Source organism: Rattus norvegicus, chromosome 5 (genome assembly GCF_021556685.1).
Source record: "Rattus norvegicus strain SHRSP/BbbUtx chromosome 5, alternate assembly SHRSP_T2T, whole genome shotgun sequence".
NCBI classification, from domain to species: Eukaryota; Metazoa; Chordata; class Mammalia; order Rodentia; family Muridae; genus Rattus; species Rattus norvegicus.
In genome coordinates, this window is record NC_141538.1 from 21,925,636 (window position 1) to 21,938,990 (window position 13,355).

General features: G+C 44.2%; 1 pseudogene; it reads left to right on the plus strand.

Annotated features, from left to right (window-relative positions):
- Window positions 1–12,659: 12,659 nt before the first annotated feature.
- Window positions 12,660–13,148, plus strand: Scp2-ps1 (sterol carrier protein 2, pseudogene 1; annotated as a pseudogene).
- Window positions 13,149–13,355: the final 207 nt, after the last annotated feature.

Below are 13,355 nucleotides of genomic sequence, written 5' to 3' on the forward strand. Positions count from 1 at the left end.
TCCTGGTGAAATGAAAACGGACAAAGTTCACAGTCTCTGAGAGGTCAAGAGCTCTTTGCAGACCCTCAGAATGTAAGGGCTTTTGGGAGGATGCTACCAACAGTGATGCAATGGTGCTGCTAAAGTGTTAAAAAGAAATGTAAATTCTGATTTCTGCTACTTCACAAACAACCCTTCCAAGAAGGGAGACACAAATGAGTCCCATGGTCCCCCAGGCCTGTAATCCCAGCACATAACGAGTGTCCCAGTTAGGGTTATGATTATTATAATGAAACACCACAACCAAAGCAAGCTGGAGAAGAAAGGGCTTATTCAGCTACACTTCCACATCGTAGTCCACGATTGAAGGAAGTCAAGACTCAAACATGGCTGGAACCTGGAGGCAGAAGTTCATACGGAGCCCATGGAGGAGAGCTGCTCACTCACGGGTTTGCTCCCCATGGCTCTCCCAGCCAACTTTCTTATAGAACCCAGGACCACCAGCTCAGGGATGGCACCATTCACCATGCATGGGGTCCTCCCCCATCAATCTCAAATTTTACGAAATGACTTACAGCCAGACCTTATGGGAACATTTTCTCAATTAAGGTTCTCTTCTTACAGATGACTAGCTTGTGACAAATTAACACAAAACTAGGCAGCACCGTGGGCTGAAGCAGAAAGATACTGAGTTTCCCTATTACCCTGGGCTACATAGGGCGTTCCAGGCCAACCTGAACAACGTGTCAAGACCCTGCCTCAAAAAATAAAGGGAAGAAGGGAAGGGAGGAGAGGAAAGAGCAAAAGAGACAGTGGGGAACCTAAATTAAGGGAGTTGTCCATGATTCAGGCCACTTGTAGGAAGTTTCTTGGGGTCTGCCACACAGAATAAAAGCATGCCCAGGCAGTGACCATGTGGAGCCTTCAGTAGAAATGAGAAAATGGGCTCATCAATGTGAGCTGTTACTTTTCAGTTTCTCTACCAGAAAAGCCTGGTCAAATGAAAGGATGTCATGTGCTCTCGGATGGGTGAGGAAGGTGCTTTCTGCCTTTGGTCTGGTTAGCATTGTAAGTAGGTGGTTGGGTTTAGTTTGTTTGTTATATTGTCACCCTGGTTGGAAACCCTTGTGCAACAGGTGGCAGTGCAAGTCCAGAACCCAGCATTTCCTGATGAACTGTAGCCACTGCCAGTCTCTAGAAGCCCTTGGAAGATGACTCGTCACCCCTGGTTGGTGTACCACATCTAACTTCCCTCTAACTGAGCAGCTGATTTTCAGTTTCCTGTAACTCTAACCAGAGGACAATGTGAGCATTCGAACTTTTCCAATTCTAGCAAGAAGTTAGCAGCCTAAGAGCCTCAACTCGCCATTCACCTTCTCTGTGTGGCCTGCATGTTAAGAATGACTTAGCAGAATGGCCAGGGCTACATAGAGATACCTTGTCTCAAAACAAACAAACAAAAAAACAGAAGGAAAGACTTAGGTAGATGCTCACTGCAGTACTCTTCTGAATAAAAAATTAAAACAAACATGTGAGGAAAGCGAATTTTGAAGAAGATTGTGGCATATACACAGAAGAAATACTTCACAGAACCATGCCAAAGAGAGGTTATAAAGCCCAGTGACAATGCTCTCTGCAGCCACATGACAATCCAGTAGAAATGATTGGTTGCCATTGATCTGTGAGTTCCCCTTCTCAATGCAATTTGCTCTGTTGCAAGGTTCATCATTCTAAGTTACCCTCAATCTCTCCTGCTTCTTGGTTTAGTGCTTGTTATACACACTCGATGATACCACAGCACAGGCTGCTCATAATCAATACACTCCAAACAGGCTTAGGGGTGTAGCTCAAGGGAGAGCCTCCTTTAACTTGTGGGAACAGGTCTCTAGATTTGATCTCCAGCACTATAAGGAAGAGAAAGTCTCCACAGAAGCTGAACACAGTGAAACATTGTCATCTCAGCTCTCAGAAGAGGTAGAGTTCAACATTATCTTTGATACGTAGTACAAAAACAAAGGCAACTGTACAAATGAGGTCATAGGGGTAGACCCCCCAACTCCCTCTACCAGTTTGGCCATCATGATTATGGACTTCCCTAGGGCTGTGACAGAGCACAGCTCTGTACAGGTCTCCCACTTTGTGGTATTTTATGACACTCATAGAAAACTGAATAATTAAATCAGGTTTGAGGAGAGAGCCCATCTACATGGCTCACTTATCATGGACATGAATGAGCGTCACTTAAGGTCTTTTGACATGTTCGTCATGTGTTTTTCTTTTCTTCAGCTTAAACCTGTTTAGCTCAGAGTCAGATGTGAAACTCCTTGGATGTTTGTTGATCTAATTTGATAACAAATTATATATATATATATATATATACATATATATATATGGTCTATGAAAAAGGGGAAGTAAGAAAAGAGGGGAAAGTTAGCTTGGGGTAGACAGTGATGCTGCTGTTGAATGATTTGTTCTAGTTTACAGTTAAGGAAGGACTGAGTAATACTTCAAGGGTTTCAAAGTAATTTTTATGGACCAATGACATTCACTTTTTGCAACAGTCTGGAAGAGGAACACTAGAATTAACTACATTTTGTCGGGGAAGCCAACCTCAGAGCTGTCACATCACTTTAAGGGTATTCATAACCAGGGAAACCCAGAACTAGGGTCATGCTGCCTTTGCTGTGAGATCCAAGCCCACTTGCTAAGATGTATCCCCTGTGCTCACCCATATCCTGCTTAAGTACTGTCATCGTGTCCCAGCAACTTGGGAGGCTGAGGCACAATGATCTCTGGAACCCAGGACGTCAAGGCCACCTTACACAAAGAAGGGGATGGGGTGAAGCCCAATGAGAGAGAGCATGTACTTGATGTAACTCCCTCTTAGGTTTAATTCCACCACTCCCCCCCCCACAAGTGATAACAAGCAAACTACAAACTGAAGAGAATTACAGTGCTTGCTTTCCTTGACTAAGCCGTATCTAACACATCATGATCCAGCACAGAAGCAGGGGTCTGCAACTTAAAGAAAGTGTGAGTGTGTGTGTGCACTTGTGGGTGAGAGGAACATGGGGGGGGGTCAGGTAAGGAAATGAAGGCCTGGCTGATACTGGGTACTCACTGTAAGTTCTCAAAGAGCTTCTGGGGCAGTCTTTCTTTTTCCATTCGTGGTTTTCCGGCCGCGATGAGGGCGGCTGTGCACTCAGCTGCATTCTCACTTCTCTGTTCCATGGCCTTCCTCCTGCTGACCAGCTGCCTTCAGCTGGATGCTTCTCAGCAGACGCAGTAAAGTGCAAAAGCTCACCAGCCCACCCAGGGCTTCTACTCTGTGGAGAGATGAACTGCTGTTCCACTCTCCCTGAATTCCTCCCGCCCTTTGGGGAAGCCTGCCAAACCCTTCTCTCATCACAAACTCAGTAGATGACAGATATGGCCATAGCTGCTAAGAATAAGGAACCAGAAAGGTTCTGCCTGGCTGTGAAAGGCTTTCTCTTCGATAACTTAGCATCTGGAGAAATAAATGAAAACCGGACTTCTGCTTCTAACCCCAACTCGCCACCCCAACACCGAGACTCCCTCACATGTGGCATTGGGACCCCAAGAAGTGCTACGAAGTAAAGTGGGAATCCGTGGGCCCAACAGTGCCCTAACGTTGACAGTGACAGCCCCAACGATGGTAAAGCAACACTCAGTTCATTCTCTTTTCTGCATTCAGTTCTGTTCTGAATGTGGGTGGTGCCCACCGGTTACCATCAGGTGAATCAATAGCCTCTTAGACAGCAAGCTCCGGTCTTCACATTCCCGTATTCAGAACTGTCTTAGTTAAAATTCCCATCGCTATGATAAAGTACCAGGACCAAAAGCAACTGAGGAGGAAGAATCTCCATGGCTTATATATCTTGAGTCACAATGCATTCAGTTAGGACAAGGCAGACTTCAGAACCTGGAAAGCAGGAACCGAAGCAGAGGCCTTGGACAAGCATGCTTTCTGGGCTGCTTCTCATGGTTTGCTCAGGCTATATTCTTGTACAGTTCAGGCCCACTTGCCCAGGGCTGGGAACACCCACAGTGGGTTGCCCCCAACCACACTGATTATTCATTAAGAAAATGCCCTACAGAATTGCTTACAGGATAGTCTTACGAAGGCGTTTTCTCGATTGAGAGTCCCCTTTCCCAGACACCTCTACCTTCTAGCAAGTTGACGAAAACCAACCACGACAAGAAACATGCAAATATTAGCAAAGTCCGATCTAAAAATACTCTCTATGTATCCCTTTAAATGGTGTTCCACCACTACGTCTTCAACCTAATCTTCACTGACATTACCTACCATGGGCTACCTACCCTTTGTAGACAGCCTCACTTTCTGAGGCCTTCTTTTGGTGGCTGAAAAGAGAAGTTGTCTTTGTGTCACCTGTGCTTGGTATAATCCTCTCAATGGATCTGGTCAATGGAGCTGAGCCCAAGATCTTTTCTAACCAAAGAACGAATGGGCCTGTGCTGTTATAACCCCATCATATCCTTCTTCCTCAGTGTCCGTCTCCTGGTTTCCATGTACATATACAGAATAGTCTAGTCATACAAGTATACACTATTTTATATTATTAAACTACAAGCACTTGTACTTGATGCGGGCAGCATTGGATTCAGGGTAATAATTACAGAGGTCTGTGCACGTATCTCATGGCCTCATTTGGAATCTTCAAGACTACAGGGCAGGTGAAGAAAGTGAAGGCAAGAGAGGGTTTCAGCTATCATTCTAATGGCCTCTTGCCCTTTTGGTAAGAAGACTGAGGGCTTCACAGAAGGGGCAAGGATCATCTAAGACAGGACAGGAGTCTGTATGGTTTTTCCATAGCAACCTCCTTTTCTAGAGAGCATCCTGACTCCTGGTTTTGCTCTCAGAGATCAGGATGATTCCAAAGGAAAATCCTAATAAGGTGCCACAGGATCCCAGTCACCTCCACGAGCTCTGCACTGAGTCACCAAACAGGGCTCTGTTGCTCTCCCATTCCCTATGAAAGGAGGGGAGCTCTTGAGAAAGCTTCTGCATAACTGAAGGGCCAGGTAGTGTATGAATCTGGGATCGTGTTTACAGGCTTTAGAGGAAACCTACTGATGCACCTTCCACTCCCTGAGCTGAAGCCAAAGATCAATTGGGTTGGTCCCTGACTGACAGCAACTGGGACCCTTGACTGGCTAGGAACCAGGGAATAAGTCACCACAGCCCCGGATTGCTATTTTTCTTAGAAAGTTCGGATCTCAATTCCTGCTTCCAGGAGAACTTAAAATGACCGTGTATGCAACTTTGTGTTGTTTTTCAAAAACCTGGTGCACTATGAGGTTTGAGCAAAAAGGACTCTTCTTTGCTCTAAGTATGGTTACATGTTATCAGTTTTGTTTTCACACTTTAAGTTGTTTATATCATTCCGTATTACAATGGGGTGTCAAAAAGCTTTGCTTTATTCAACTGCTTAACACAATGATTCCCTCTACGGTTGATGAACAGCCTGGCTGTCAGTGCTGTGGGAATACCTGGGATATAATCTTGCTAAATGGCCCAGAGGAGCCCCTGCGCTGTTCCTCAGTGAGCTGTCTGCAACAGGGTTCCTTCCATTATAATCAGTGATTTACTCCTCTCCTTTCTTGTCAATGATTTGCAATACCCTCTGAGTTATTTTGTGCCGCATTAAGCAGTAGTCCTTGCTTGTAACTTTGTATTACAAAAGACAAGCATGGGGTTTCTGGTTTTGTTGTTGCTGTGTTGCCCAAGCTTGCATTAAACTCAAGATCCTCCTGCCTCTGATGCCTAAATACTGAATTTCAGGAATTAGCCCCCATAGTCTTTTGTATGTCTTTCCTTTTAGCCTGTTACTATTTATTCCCTCTTCTTTCTATCTCTATCAACATTTATCAAAATCTCACCTTTAGAGACCTTAGAAAGGCATTGTCTTCAAAGCTCTTTCAAGCATCGTCAGAAAATGCTAGAAAGAATGTCACTGTGCAGAGGCAATGTAGCCTCCTAGCTCTTTGTCCTGGTATATCTCTCTGTGATTCCAGCAGCAGCAGCCCTGGATATCACCAAGCAAAAGGTCACTTTTCTATACAATAACATTCTTGTTGAGCATGATGGCCCACATTTGTAATCCCAACCCCCCAGGAGGCTGAAGCAGAATCTTAGGTTCAAGACCAGTCTGAGCTATATATTAGAATCTATCTCAGCACGTGCCAGGATAATTTCACCATGTAGTCATGAGCCCCATGAAATTTTGGTCAGTGGCAGAGCATTCAGGTTGAGTATTTATAGTTGATCTCTTAAGAACTGCAAGAACATATTAAATTACAATGGTTTAGTTTAATTGACTTATTCTGTTTTCTAGGATTGGACAATATTTTACTCCCTAATTTGCAGTAAGCTAAATGGGTTGGTTTTATACACAGAAGGGTTGAGGGAAATAGAAACAATGAACAAAAATCAGACTGGTCAACTTAAAATTGAGATCGTTATAAAGATAATTACAATCAGAATGTCAGTCATTATCAGAACCCTCCAGCTGTCTTTTCTATGAACTAAGTTGGAGAATTCTCATTGCCATGCTGTTGCAGTAAAATTAATCAATGTTTCTTTCATCTTGCACTATTTCTGGCACTGTAGTGCTACATGGTATCTGTTGGATATTTTCATCTCAGTCAACAAAGGCTCTCACCCACTTTGCTCCATCCCATATCACATTGCCAATGACTACTCTCTGAGCCTGGCAACAATCTCTTTACCCATCTAGTTCCCGAGGCAGGTTGCCACCATGCCAGGCATACACATCCCAATTCAGTGGCGGCCCAGTGTGTCCAACCACCACACACTCTCTTGAACTCAATTAAATCGCCACATGAAAGAACACACAACACAATAACCTCTGATCCAGTTGATAAGATATAATTTGCTCATCTAGACATAGAAAGCCCTGAACACATCCATCCCTTTAGAATATTCACAACAACCTGTAAATGTGCAAAAAGAGAAATCTTGACACCCACCTCCATGTTCTCTCTGCTGCTCTCTCCTCTCACTCCAGTCTCCCCCTCCTCTAAAACTTTTCTCCCACCCATCCTTCTTCCTTATCCAATGACAGGTTTCGTTCTATCCTGCACCTGCCTTCACCTGCATAATGACATCAACCTACACCATGCTATGAAAATCAGCCTGTGGGAATTTAGCTGTCTTCTAATCCACATCTCTCAGAAAGTCGATACAAAGCTTCTTTTGTTTTATGAGATGGAATTTTAGCCTGAGTAACTCAATTTTATTTTTATTTTTTATTATTGGTCCAGTGTAAGCATTTAGTCTAAAACATTAACCTATGATTTTTCTTTAGCAGCCTATTGACAGTCTATGTATGTTGCTATATGGATGCAGAAGATATGGTTTCATAGTCTAGCCTTCTCTTGCCAGAAGAAGCCTGAAGCCTGCCTAACACAAAGGTGTTGGGTAAGAGCCAGGCTGAGCCCAATAACCAGGCACTGCTGGGTTACCCTTGTCTGGTTTTTATATCTAATTCAGTTTTGTTTTATTTTGATGCTTATATTATAGTTTTGCTTATTTATTGTGATGCTGGGAATCAGAGCACGGGTCTTATGAATGCTGAACAAGTGCCCTACCCTTGAGCAGTTTTGCAAACTGTACAAGAGAAATTTAGCTTAATGTAGTAAGGCTTTCCTGGACAAGTAAGGAGAGATAGAGAATGACAAGGTCTTAGGACCTATTTATGATGTTGAATATCTGTGGGGTCCAGGAGCCATGGATTTACAGGAGTGGTACGACCATCCAGAAAGGCTGCAGGGAAATAGATTCAAACTGATCTCTGAGAGTGCAGCTGGGGTAGAGACATACTCATGGAAGTCTGAGATGCAGATGGCTCCTGATGATGGCCTTTAGGTTTTATACTGGGTATCAGTATCTGAGGTGCCCACTGACATATCAAAGCAGATGCTGACACCCCCAGGCTCCCCCTGCATCTCTGTATCTGTTACAGGTATTGCTGGAATACCCCACCCCCTAAACTTCTCCAATCCAGGACCTGGTCTGCCTTTTCAGCAGCTGCCCATCCCTATATAATACAACTGTTTGGTTACCTGTTTGTTCACTTACTCTTTGCCCTCCTATCCTTGTCCCTTCTCCCTTCTCCTCACGTGACTCAGGGTCGTGCCCACTCTGGACTATCCCAGATATCCCTGCTTTTGGCTATACTCTTTATCTGTAAGAAGCTTTCTTCTCCACCATACCTAGGAATGGTCAGGGCCTTTTCCTTGCTATGTCTTTTCTTCCTTTCTTTTTTTCCCCATATAAATTGTCCACCTCCTTTCCAAGTAGCCCAAAGCGTTACTTCCAGCAAAGGACAAATCATCAGCAACCAAGAAAGATGTCGGTTGGCCACTTGTGAAGAATGCAGCAAGCTAGGTCTACGTTAGACGCCACATATGTAGAATGCCCAAGGTCACCCAATACCCAGGTTCATAGTGGCATTTGCTTCTCAGGCCTGCTGAGGGCACAGAACCCTCCAGAAATCTGCAGTAACTGATAGGCCTTAATACTACCTCCCCTATGCTTCATACACATTGGTAACATATTGCCTGTGTCTGCTTCTAAGCACTGGAAGTTTCCAGCTTGCCCCCTCAAGGACTGTTTTAAGTCCCTGCAGCCTCTTTGCCCAGGGATCATTAAACAAGACAAAAGGACAAGGGTCATAACTCATAGCACATTTTCTTTCCCAAAGCCTAAATACATAAAACCCTTTACAGACATTTTCAAGCCTTCATTCCAGGTATACAATTCCAACTGAAATTTCTTGACTACCTTTTATCTTTGTAACCTCTCTAAGACATCTACATTCTCTCCTGACTGAGCAAGTCGTTGCTAAGTCTGTGCAAGCAAGTTGTGTGCGTATCTGCATTACTTGTGACACGAAATAAATAAAATAATAAAGTAAGCCACAAAATACAAAACACATATGTTGAAACAGAATAGCTTCACTCTTCCTATTTGTTCCACATGAAATGCCCCCCTCCTCCTCCTTCTCCTCCTCCTTCTCCTCCCCCCCCTCTCTCCCCCTCCCTCCCTCCTTTCCTCCATCTCCTTTTCTTTCTGCTCTTGTCCCTGATTTCCTGATGGCTGTTGTACCTGCACAGTCAGTGTATATTAGATACTACAGCTTTTTACCTTAAAAAAAAAAAGCCTCCAAACTCTTTCTAGAATATCTCATTGTGGTTCCATCCTTCATGAATCTATACCTCCCACCTCACACAACACTCTGTGTTGTCCTTAGCATTTCTGTGGGTGGCTTCATTAGCTCTGGTGGCCTGTGACCTTTGTGTGTCTATACACTGTTATCTTTAAAAAGTAAGAAACTAGGATGGGGTCCCTATCAGATGGTCCTGAGAATATAGACCTTCCTCCCTTTTCTGCTCAGCATTTCCAACTGCTTTCCCTGTTCCTTTAGCCCATAGCCATCCGCAGGACCAGTGGAGGGTAGATTGGTGGGAGGAAGATTAATGGCTCCACAAAAACCATTGTTTCCCATCCTTTTCCTCCATCTTCGAAGCCAGTATGATCTTAGCAGCTGTCACCTCTGGTTGCCCTTTCAAGGGCAATGCTGTCCTGGAACTAAGGCCACATACTCTGCTCTATCCCCTGGAAATACAGTGACAAGAGTTCTGTAAAGTGTATAAAGTAATGAAAAAATTCGGTTTGCTCGTCTTACCCATAATTTGCAATATTGTGGCCACCTACCTATTCTATCTATTCCAGAATTAATAAAAAGCACTTGTAGACTTGTTAGCATGTGTACAATTTCAACTGTACATTTAGACACAACTAGTGACCAAAAAAAGCCAGCATGAAGATGTGTTCTAAGACTGCATATTTGTGTATATGCATATGTGTGTATATGCAGGAGTATGAGCCTACACACTCACATCCGTGGGAAGTTGGAGGTTGAGGATCTTACTCAATTGTTCTCTACATTTGTGTTTGACCCAAGATCTCTCACTGGACCTTGAACTAGACTAGCCAGTGAACCCCAGGGACCCTCCTGTCTATTCTTGCCTTCCCAAGCATTGGAGCTGCAGGCAAGCATGAGCACACCTGGGTGCTAGGGACCAAACTTAAGTCCTCATGGTTCTGTGACAAGCACTGTACCAACTGTACCTCAATCTCTCAATGTGAAGGTGTTTTGTCGTCTGTCTTCCTGCTCATACTAGATCGAAATCTCCAGAGTATAATGGACTTGTACTTAAAAGTGAAAAGCAGTGTCCCTCATGGGAAAAGGTGGGCTGGGAGTTGATGGGGAAGCTCACAGGGTGACCACACAGAAGAGGCAACAGGCCTGCCCATTCATTAGCAGGTCACTCTTCTGTTCTAGTCACGTGTAACTCATGCTATGTGCCATAATGTTCCAGACTCTTGAAGTATGCAAAGCAAGTAAAAAATAATGTCCTTCTTGATGTCCAGCATTCTCAATATTTTGGGGAGAAGTTAGGGAAATTGCTAAAAAAATATTCTCTCTTGTTTCTTTCTTCCAACATCAATAAAATCTTAAAATAAATGAATAAGAAATTAAAAATCTTAAATTTCTTGGAAGACTTGTGAGTAGACGACATCCCAGTCACTGGATGCTGAGTTGCTGGTTTGGTATCTCATCTCTATCAACCATGTCCTTTGTTTTTTGTATGCTCACATTGTGACATCCGGGGCCTTGTTTGTGAGAGGATTTCTGATTTCATACTCAACTAGGTCCTGGCAAGAGTCACTGCTTCCCTTTCTTGTTCAAACAACCAATCTATCACCAAGACTCCAACTCTCCCTCTATGGGCCACAGTCCCTTGATTTGTCACCTCAGATCCAGGCAACTCTATGCCCCTGAGACTGTTTATCCTGCCCTTTCTACGCCTTCTGATGCTGCCATGCTTGCTCTTTTCCATGGAAACCATCTCTAACCCACATGTTTCTGCTCCCTCTGCCACCCGATTAACCTGGTGCTTCACTGTGTGTCCTACCCATCCCCTCTGTCGCCTGGATCTTCCTCTTGGGAACTCACATATCTTCCTCCTCTTCTTTTTCTTCCTTCTCTTCTTTCTCCTCTTCCAACTTCTCTTCCTGAAGCCTTTCATCCTCCTGCCTCATCCTCCTCAGTGCTCAAGTCATGGGCATGTGCCACCATCTCAGCACAACTCTCTTTTTCAGTGATGGTCATTTCCTGATCTGCTTGTTTGTACATTTAAATTGTGAAAAGGTCTGCCCGAAAATGCTACCACATTTGACTACTTCTTTTTTTTTTTTTTTATTAACTTGAGTATTTCTTATATACATTTCAAGTGTTATTCCCTTTCCCGGTTTCCGGGCAAACATACCCCTCCCCCCTCCCCCCTCCCCCCTCCCCCTCCCCTTCCTTATGGGTGTTCCCCTCCCAACCCTCCCCCCATTGCCGCCCTCCCCCCATAGTCTAGTTCACTGGGGGTATTTGACTACTTCATATACAATGCCTAGGTGGGAGGTTCAAAGGTAGAATACTCACTTAGCATGCTGGAGGGCTGGGCCCCTGGGAATTAAGTATAAATACTTTTCTCGTATTTAAGTAACTTCATGGCTCTTTCAGGCTTTGTCACTCATTCATTTTTACCAATTTTAAACAGCGATCCCACACCCAACATGAGACATGGTGAGTCAAGGTGTCTCAGTATCAGACTACTGCCGTGCCTCTGTTCTTAGAGGCATACAAGGTAGTTATTTTACGGAAAGCACCCTGCCTGATACATCTTGTGGTGATTTCTCTCAGGCCTTGTCTCTGACAGAACGTTACTGAAGTGTTGCTGTGTCTGGTGTCCTAAAAGGTCAAAGTGTTCCCAGATTGCCTGGCTAGTCTGAATCCATGTCAAAAATGGGTTTCACCATGCTCTTTTCAATTCTCATTTCTCCTTTATCATTAATAAGCATACTATCAAACTTTAACCTCTTTCCATTTAAATAGCAGCATAGACTCATGGTTCCTAATTTATCTTACAAGTTATAATCTGTTGCGGTGTGTTACTTTCATTATTTTATATTACACCTGTCTGAGTTGTGGCAACAGAGTCCCCTTGAGGGTAGCCTCCTGGTTTTGTCCCTGTCATATTTTTAAGGTTCACATCTGACTGTTTGGACCTTGTGTTGCATTTACTGGGGCCAGACCTAGAAGCAGTTCCTCTCTTGGAGCCCTGTGCCCTTTTAGATTGTATTTCTTTATTTTTAAAATGATGTTTACTATTTTCTGTGTATGGCTATCATATTCTCTGGATCTGGAGTTATAGGTGGTCGTGAACGGCCAAACATGGATGATGAGAACTGAACTCTGGGCCTCTGAAAGAACAGTGCAAACCCTTAACCACAGAGACCTGTCTTGGTCCCCAAATTATTGTTCTTATGAGGATACCAGTCACACTGGATGAAGGTTCACTCTTGTGGCTTCATTTTACGTCTTTAAAAATCTTTCTTCCAAATACAACCGCAATATAAAATATTGAAATTTCAGAAACATCAACACATGGATTTGGGAGGACGTTCAGTCAATAAGTTCATGAGTGGGAAAGAGGCAGGTTCCCAGGACAAAGGTGGTTCTGCAGCACAATTCAGGCCTTGGAGGAGCTGTGGTAGTCACCTCTACAGGATGGGTTTTCCCGAGGCTGCCAGCTCTTTCAGAACTCACCAGATTTCAGCTGCTCCCACCAGCTCTGCAGGGGATGGATTCAAGGCAAATCTCATTGTTAAGGAGATCAAGAAGAAGCTTGCAGAGGAAGGGGGAAGAGTTCCTGAAGAAAATCGGTGGCATTTTTGCCTTCAAAGTGAAGGATGGCCCCGGGGGCAAAGAAGCTACCTGGGTGCAAAGGATCAGTGCTTCCCGATTCAGATAAGAAGGCTGACTGCACAATCACCATGGCCGACTCAGACTTGCTGGCTTTGGTGACTGGTAAAATGAACCCTCAGTCGGCCTTCTTTCAAGGTAAACTGAAAACTGCCTGTAACATGGGCCTGGCTGTTAAACTGCAAAGCCTGCAGCTTCAGACGGACAAAGCTAAGCTGTGACAAGTCCCTTTGGCAACCTCAGGACATCAAGATGAGATGTGTGGATACGTAGAAATCCACGTCTGTCTCCCTATCAGAACTTAGACTGACACTTCCCGAATAGCGTGAGATAGATTTCTTGCTAGGTGGCTGTGTATTTCCCCCAAGCCGGGGGTGCACAGGGCCTCCCAGGCTATACTGCTGCTTTGAGGACTTGCATTCTACTGTGCTTCATGAAGCTACTAGGTTAATGATGGTTTGGGGTAAACTTGAGTTTCAGAATAAA